The following is a 7,669-nucleotide window of genomic DNA, read 5'->3' as shown; positions in this document are numbered from 1 at the left end:
AGAGGCTGTCACAATGGCCTGCTATCTGCAGAATCGCTCCTACCGTCGCTGAATTGATGCCATCCCCTACACCTTGTCGTTTAGCCGTTCACCAGACTTCTCCAATTTGTAGGTGTTTGGATCAACAGTCTATGCCCACATACCTACAAAACATGGCCACCACTTTGAAAGGCGTGCCCTGCATGAAATGCCTCCACCTGCGCCCAACGTTGATGGTGCACCCCTAATTCAGTTAGATAACGGTGCACCTAATTTGTCTCGTCCCATGCATACTCCAACACGTTGGCGGCTGCATGTTCACGATCCATGCATACTTCGACTACCAACCACGTGGCAACATCCAGCCCGCTTTCTCATGTGCACACTGACTCTAACTCCACCGTTCCAACTACACATTTTCACTTTCAAAAGGACCTCTTACCTTCAACAACTCCTACTTCCACCATGCGCCACCCTTCATTCTCAAATGGAGGCTCTTCGTTTCCAACTGCTCGCACTCGCTCTCTCACATAGTTTTATGCCCCCCCCCCTCTCTCCCCCTCTCTCTCTCTCTCTCTCTCTCACTCTTTTTATTTTTTCCCTTAAAAAAAAACAAAAACATCTTGTTTAAAGTAAGTTTACTCTCTTTCTTTCTCTTCGTTCTCCTCTATTTCCCCCCCCTTAAAAAACACTCACTGAGTTTCTCTCTTTCTTTCTCTTCGTTCTCCTTTTTTCCCCCCCTTAAAAAACACTCACTGAGTTTCTCTCTCTACCTTACTCTCTCACTCACACACTCTCTCTCCCCCCTCTTTCGTGACTCTCACAACCTACCTTTCTTTCTCTTTTTAACGTCTCTCTCTCTCTCTCTCTCTCTCTCTCTCTCTCTCTAAGTCACTCTCTTTTCCTTTCTCTAATTCTCTTTCTTTCTCTTTCTAACTGTGTTTCTTTCTATTTCTAGCTCTCTCTCTCTCTCTCTAGCAGTATAGTCTCTCTAACTCTCTTCTCTCTCTCTCTCTCTCTCTCTCTCTCTCTCTCTCTCTCTGTCTAACTCACTCTCTACCTTTCTCTAACTCTCTTTCTTTCTCTTTCTAACCCTGTTTCTTTCTCTTTCTAGCCTCTCTCTCTCTCTCTCTCTCTCTCTCTCTCTCTCTCTCTCTCTCTCTCTCTCTCTCTCTCTAACTCTCTCTCTCTTTCTCTCTAACTCTAACCCTCAAATAATATATATATATATCTCACACACACACACACTCATTGTTTCTCTCTAACTCACTCTCTCTCTCTCTAATTCTAACTCTAACCCTCAAATTATATATATATATATATTATAGTAGCAGTAGTATATATATACATATATAGTATGGTATAAAAGAGTAGTAGTATAGTATAGAAGAAGATACACATAGAAGAGTATAGTAGTATATTATAGAAGAAGAGAGGAAAGGAGGAGCTTCCAAGTGGGGTGGCTATATCTAGGAGCCGTCATGTGTTAGCTCCCAAATAAGGTATTATCGATATGTGTGTGTGTATACAAACATTCACACACACACACACAACAACAACAAAAACAACAATCCCCCCACACACCTACATATATACATATATACAAATACAAATACACACACACACACATAAATATATATTATATTACGTAATCCTCCATAAAATTGGTGTTCTGCACCTGCCATGATGCATCTCATATGTCTTGCTCCACCTCATTTAACACCTATGCCAAGAGCTCACATTTTTCTTGAGATGGTGGTGTCGGTGCTATCCATTTTGAGCAACCTAGGATTGCTCGGCTCTCTTCTAATGCTAAGTTGAAATGGCCCTTAAAGCAAGGCTCCTTTACTCCATCTCTATTGCGTGTGCCTCAAGGCTCCTTTACTACGTGTGCCGTTTGCTCATACTTCCTCCTTTACTCCTTCTTTGCTGCATGGGCCCTCTGCCACCCTTACCCACATTGCTAACAACTATGTCTAGAGATGGACTTGAATATCTAAAAATATTGTGATGTGTTTGCCCTTTATCGCCCTTGCTGCATGTGCCTCTGCTACCCTTACCCACATTACCTACACTACTAGTGGCTACATCTCTAAAGTGTGATAAAGCTTGGGAGCTACCACGTGGCAACTCTAAGAGAACTCTATTAAAGGTATTATAGATAGATATAATCACATCAAGAATCAATGTATATTTACAATTATTATAAACACATTATTTTTTATTATCATGATTCCTTTAATATTTTGTGAAAACAACTACCATCATTTGTGACCTTGATGGGATCAGATCGCTCTTGTTGTCATTCTAGCATTCCATTTATGTACAATAATTATTGTTCTCTGTGGCCCTTTTAAAGGCACACATCCGCCCTAGTGTTCAGTGAAAGCCCACAAATAGCTACAATGAAACTACAAAATTTGTGGTTTCACTTGTGAATATTCAAATACTAATTTTCAAAATCTTCAAAATTATATACATTTTAGTTATAATTTAGCAAGAAAGTTTGCAACCTTTGTGAAAAAACTTGTAAGATCTAGACTTGCAAAAAAAGAAAAATTGTTCACAAAAATGTTTTTCGTGAACATTGATCTGCCCGTCCATTTTCAAATCCCTTATTTGGTCGTTGATTTTGAGTACGACTGATTTTTCTACACGCAAACGATAGTGCACCACGTTATCGGTCACATGTGTACATATCGCCACCACCAATGCAACGAAGGGCACACGACACTAGGCACAGGTACGTTTGCTATTGTACAATCCACATTCATGGTGGAGGGCTACCACGTGCCACATGGTTTGATAAGGGGGAACATAAAAATAAAAAATAAAAAATTGGTAACCGTCTCGTCTAGCACAAAATTGTTAATCTCCCTCTCTTCTATAATATCTCATAGTGATTGTAGTGTGACAGTAGCTGGCTCACTCTTTGTCAAGGCTTCTTGACATAGAATGTGACTATCATAGTAATCGGCTCACCCTCTCTCTCTAGAGTCTATGTTGTTAATAGCTGCTGGTAGTATCTCTCTAGGCTATGATTTATACGCTCCGCTGACATGGCTATGTACAACTCGTTGATGTATATTTTGTATTCTATTTATTTATTATATAATAAATATGTATGGTATTTACATATATATGTATTTTAAGATGGTGATATTTCTCAAATTTGACAAAGAAATATTCAATGTATATATAAATTTCTTTACACACACACACACCTATATTATACTATACTATATATATATATATATATTAGTTTATTTTGTAAATATGTATTTACATAACAAATAAATAAATTTATATTTAGTTTATATTTATGAAAATAAATAAATATATTTATATAAATAACTTTTTATTTACATAATAAACATATAAGTATATTTTTATTATATATTTACTTTATATTAAATAAATACTATGTGTGTGTGTGTGTGTGTGATAAACACGTAATTTTTCTTATTTATTTATTTATTGTATAATAAATATGTATAAATATATGTATTTGACAAAGAATATATATATATGTATGCATGTATGTATGTATGTAGGTATGTATGTATGTTATATATATATATGTTTTTTATATCATGTTTAAACTCTATATATATAGTTAAAAAAATAATATATCATACATACATATAATATATAGTATATGTATTACATATCATATATAAATTATATTTATATATATCACATAATATATTTTATATAATAATTATTAAAATTTATATTATATATATAGTATATATAATATAATATATAATGTGTGTGTGTGTGTGTGTGTGCTATATACATACATATATAATTACATTATATATATAGTTTAAAATATAATTTATGAATATATTATATCTTTTATATATAATATATGTATAATAATATATTTTAATTTATATAGATTATGTAATATGTTATATATAATTATTATTATATGTTTTTATTATAATATAATATGGTAATATATTATAATGTTTATATATTTATACTATATATGTTCTAATTATAATATATTATATGTGATCTAATGTAATATATATATATATATATACTGATATATGACACCGTCGAATGTGTGTGTGTATATATATACATATACATATATATATATATATATATATGTATATGTATATATATGTATATATATATATATGGTCATCGCCCGTATGTGTATATATATAATTATATATGCGCCTATAGAAAGTACATATGTATATATATTATTGTATGCCCGTAATAATAATAATAATAATTTTTATATATGCTACATAGCCGTAGAAAGCATGTATATATATAACATAGTTATACGCTCACTTGAAACATTCTTATATATATATATATATATATATATATTATATTATATATATAATCAGAGTCCAATCGAGCTCTACCACATCGCGGGTTCTAGCCTCTCTTCATCTCGAAAACAGTGCCCGTCAAACAAATCTTTATTTAAAAAAATCTCTCCATTTTTGTCATTGAGAGGAGGCTGAGCCAGGAGCATGGAGGAGCTACCACGTGGCTTAACAAAAATTTGCCACATGGTAACTCTCCCGTAAGAAATAGTAGCCGAAGCCAAAACTGGGCTAACTATGTTGGAAGATAAAGCATTTGTGTGGTGTCACTGTGAAATGAAATTTTCTTCACTTGTATGGGTGACTCGTCCCACCCCTCCATCAGGGTGGAATAAAGAGTGTATTGGCTCAAATCATGTCAATTAAAAAAGAACTTGCCTCACGAAATCATTGCATTAGTAATGTGAAAATTATGCTGCATGGAAACAAGCATTCAATTAAACGTCATGATTCCAAAGGGTAGTTGAAATGTATGAAAGAACATCTACTCTCTAGAGAGAGAGAGAGAGAGAGAGAGAGAGAGAGAGAGATTACTTTCTCTCTTCATTCCATACATTCCTCCATAGTCTTTTTTAGTTCTTTGTGTGTGTGTGGTGAGAGAGAGTGAATGTGTGTGGGTGATAGAGAGAGTGAATGTGTGTGTAGTCTTTTTTAGTGCTTTGTGTGTGGGTGAGAGAGAGAGTGAATGTGTGTGTGTGAGAGAGAGAGAGAGAGAGTGCGTATGTGCTTTGTGTGTGTGTGTGTGTGTGTGTGTGTGTGAGAGAGAGAGAGAGAGAGAGAGAGAGTGTGTGTGCGCGTGTGAGTGAGAGACAAGAGTGTCTTTTAGCTGCACTGGGCTTTTGGCGTTTAAACCATAGTTTGGCATTTGTTATGTTGTGAATTTGAAAATTGGATAGTACGTTGTGGACGGAGATCTCCAAGTAGTACAGCGAGACAAGCACATAGACATAACCTCCGTGGAACTGAGAGTATCCATTTAAGCAAGTTCCTATGCTCTGTGAAGAACCAGAAATTTTTCTTCTAGGGTGTAGCTAAGGAGGGGCCTTAGGCGTTGAAGCGCTGGTTTTGGGAGCAAGAGCAATGACGGCGGGGACCTCAGCGTTTCTGCTCTACGCCCTGCTGGAGGGTTTATTGATAATAATCAGTATAATATGGTTGTGGAGGACGATTTGCACCATATGGTGGAGGCCGATTAGGATTAGGAGAGCCATGGAAGCACAGGGTATTAAGGGTCCCCCTTACCATGTTTTCTATCCAAACACAGCCCAATCACTAGCCTCGACTGGCAAGCAAGCTACCATGCCGCACGTTTCACACTATCTCTTGCCCTATATTTTTCCTAACCTGCTCAAATGGTCTAAGGAGTATGGTACCCCTTTTGTGCATTGGCAAGGCTCCCGTGCCCAAGTCGCCATTGTCGACCCTGCCCACTGCAAAGAGATTTTGTCCAACAAATTTGGCTTCTACCCCAAAGCTAGCTTGGACCATTTCCTGCATGATTTGCTTGGAAATGGTCTTGTGGGCTTGGAAGGGGAGAAGTGGGCACAGCATAGACGCATTGTCAGCCCTGCTTTCTTTCTTGAAAAGCTCAAGGCTATGTCTCCCACCATTGTACATCTGGCCGCCCAAATGCTTGATAAATGGCAACTACAATTCCAACATCAAGACTGCAAGGAGATCAATGTGCTTGAAGAGTTCAAAGCCTTGACAGGCGATGTGATTGCCCATACTGCCTTTGGTAGCAGCTACATGGAAGGAAAGCAAGTTTTTGAGCTCCAAAACGAGCAACAACTGCTTTTCTTTCAAAAGCGTGAGCGCACTCTTCCCATTCCAGGAAGGGGCTTGCTGCCCACTCCAACCAACTGTTACCGTTGGAGACTTAAGAGGCAGATAAGAGCCACTCTACAGCAAATCATTCAGAAACGATTGAATGATGAAAGCCCAAGTGAGCACACGTTTGGGAAAGACTTGTTGGGGCTGATGATGGCCGCATACAGAAAAGAGTTGCAAGGAAGCCAAAAGAACTTGGAATTGGGCATGCAGGAAATCATCGATGAGTGCAAAACCTTCTTCTTCGCGGGCCATGAGACCACATCAACGCTGCTAACATGGGCGCTCATGCTCCTTGCTCTTCACTCAGAATGGCAAGAAAAGGCTAGAGAGGAAGTCCTTACTGTCTGTGGCGGCGGCAACAAGCAGCAGCATCACCGTGTTGATGCTGAAGCTCTCAACCGTTTGAACATCATTGGAATGGTTTTACACGAGGCTTTGAGATTGTACCCTCCAGCTGTAGCCGTAATAAGAAAGGCCTCCAAAGACATGAAGCTTGGGGATGTTTCAATTCCTAGGGGCACACACCTTTTCATTCCCATCCTTGCCTTGCATGTGGACCCATTGTTGTGGGGCCATGATGCCCATGAATTCAATCCACATAGATTTGTTGATGGGATTACGAAGGCATGCAAGCATCCATCAGCTTACCTTCCTTTCGGTGCTGGCCCTCGTGTATGCGTGGGTCAAAACTTTGCTATCATGGAGGCAAAGATTGTTCTTAGCATGATCCTCCAACGATTTCGATTTCGTCTCTCCCCAAGCTACAAGCATGCACCATATATAGTTCTTACTTTACAACCTCAATTTGGAATGCAAATAATGTTCGAAGAATATTGAGGGGGGATGGCACACGAACATGCCTTTCCTAACATTCTCGAGAACCACATGAGCATTTAGCTATATAGTCGCTTATTATCAATGATGACTAATGCATGTATTGTTTGACAAAATATGGAATGTAGACAATTTTATCATCACAATGTGTGCCCAATCACTTAAAAAACATGGAAAATTATCTACAAAAGTGACTTATATCATACAATATAGGTTTACAAATTTTTAATGGTCCAAATAGTTGAATGACAAGCCCATAATTAAGGATGATAGTCAAAACTATAATCTTCCAAACCCACCCAACTTTTGTAAAGAGATAGTACACACAAGATCAAATTGTAGAAAATTGGTCTGATGTGCAATCTCAAATTGGACCCACGTCAAGAATCTTCTTGTTGTTTCTTTGGCGTTTTCACTAATCCAATCTTGTTGTTTATTTGGATTTTTCACTTAAAGTATGACTTAAATTCACACTAAGAGATGAGTGAGCCTACTTTTTTTTATTCACAATGTGTTGATATCTTACATATTATGGAAAAAATATGTTCTTAATCTTCATCTTTATTACATGATGACTTGCCTTGTATATTTAAGATTGAATCTATTTACATATTTTTAAAATGATTAAAACAAGTTGGAAAGAATAAAGCAAGCTATAGACAAGT

At 37.1% G+C, this 7,669-nt stretch overlaps 1 pseudogene; it reads left to right on the top strand.

Annotated features, from left to right (window-relative positions):
* The first annotated feature begins 5,324 nt into the window (after positions 1 to 5,324).
* LOC147639978 (cytochrome P450 CYP72A616 pseudogene) lies at positions 5,325 to 7,414 on the top strand (annotated as a pseudogene).
* Positions 7,415 to 7,669: the final 255 nt, after the last annotated feature.

Source organism: Cibotium barometz, chromosome 3 (genome assembly GCF_041138505.1).
Source record: "Cibotium barometz isolate CiBa-2024 chromosome 3, ASM4113850v1, whole genome shotgun sequence".
NCBI classification, from domain to species: Eukaryota; Viridiplantae; Streptophyta; class Polypodiopsida; order Cyatheales; family Cibotiaceae; genus Cibotium; species Cibotium barometz.
The sequence above is the reverse complement of the archived record's forward strand: the minus strand, read 5'-3'. Positions and strand labels throughout refer to the sequence as shown.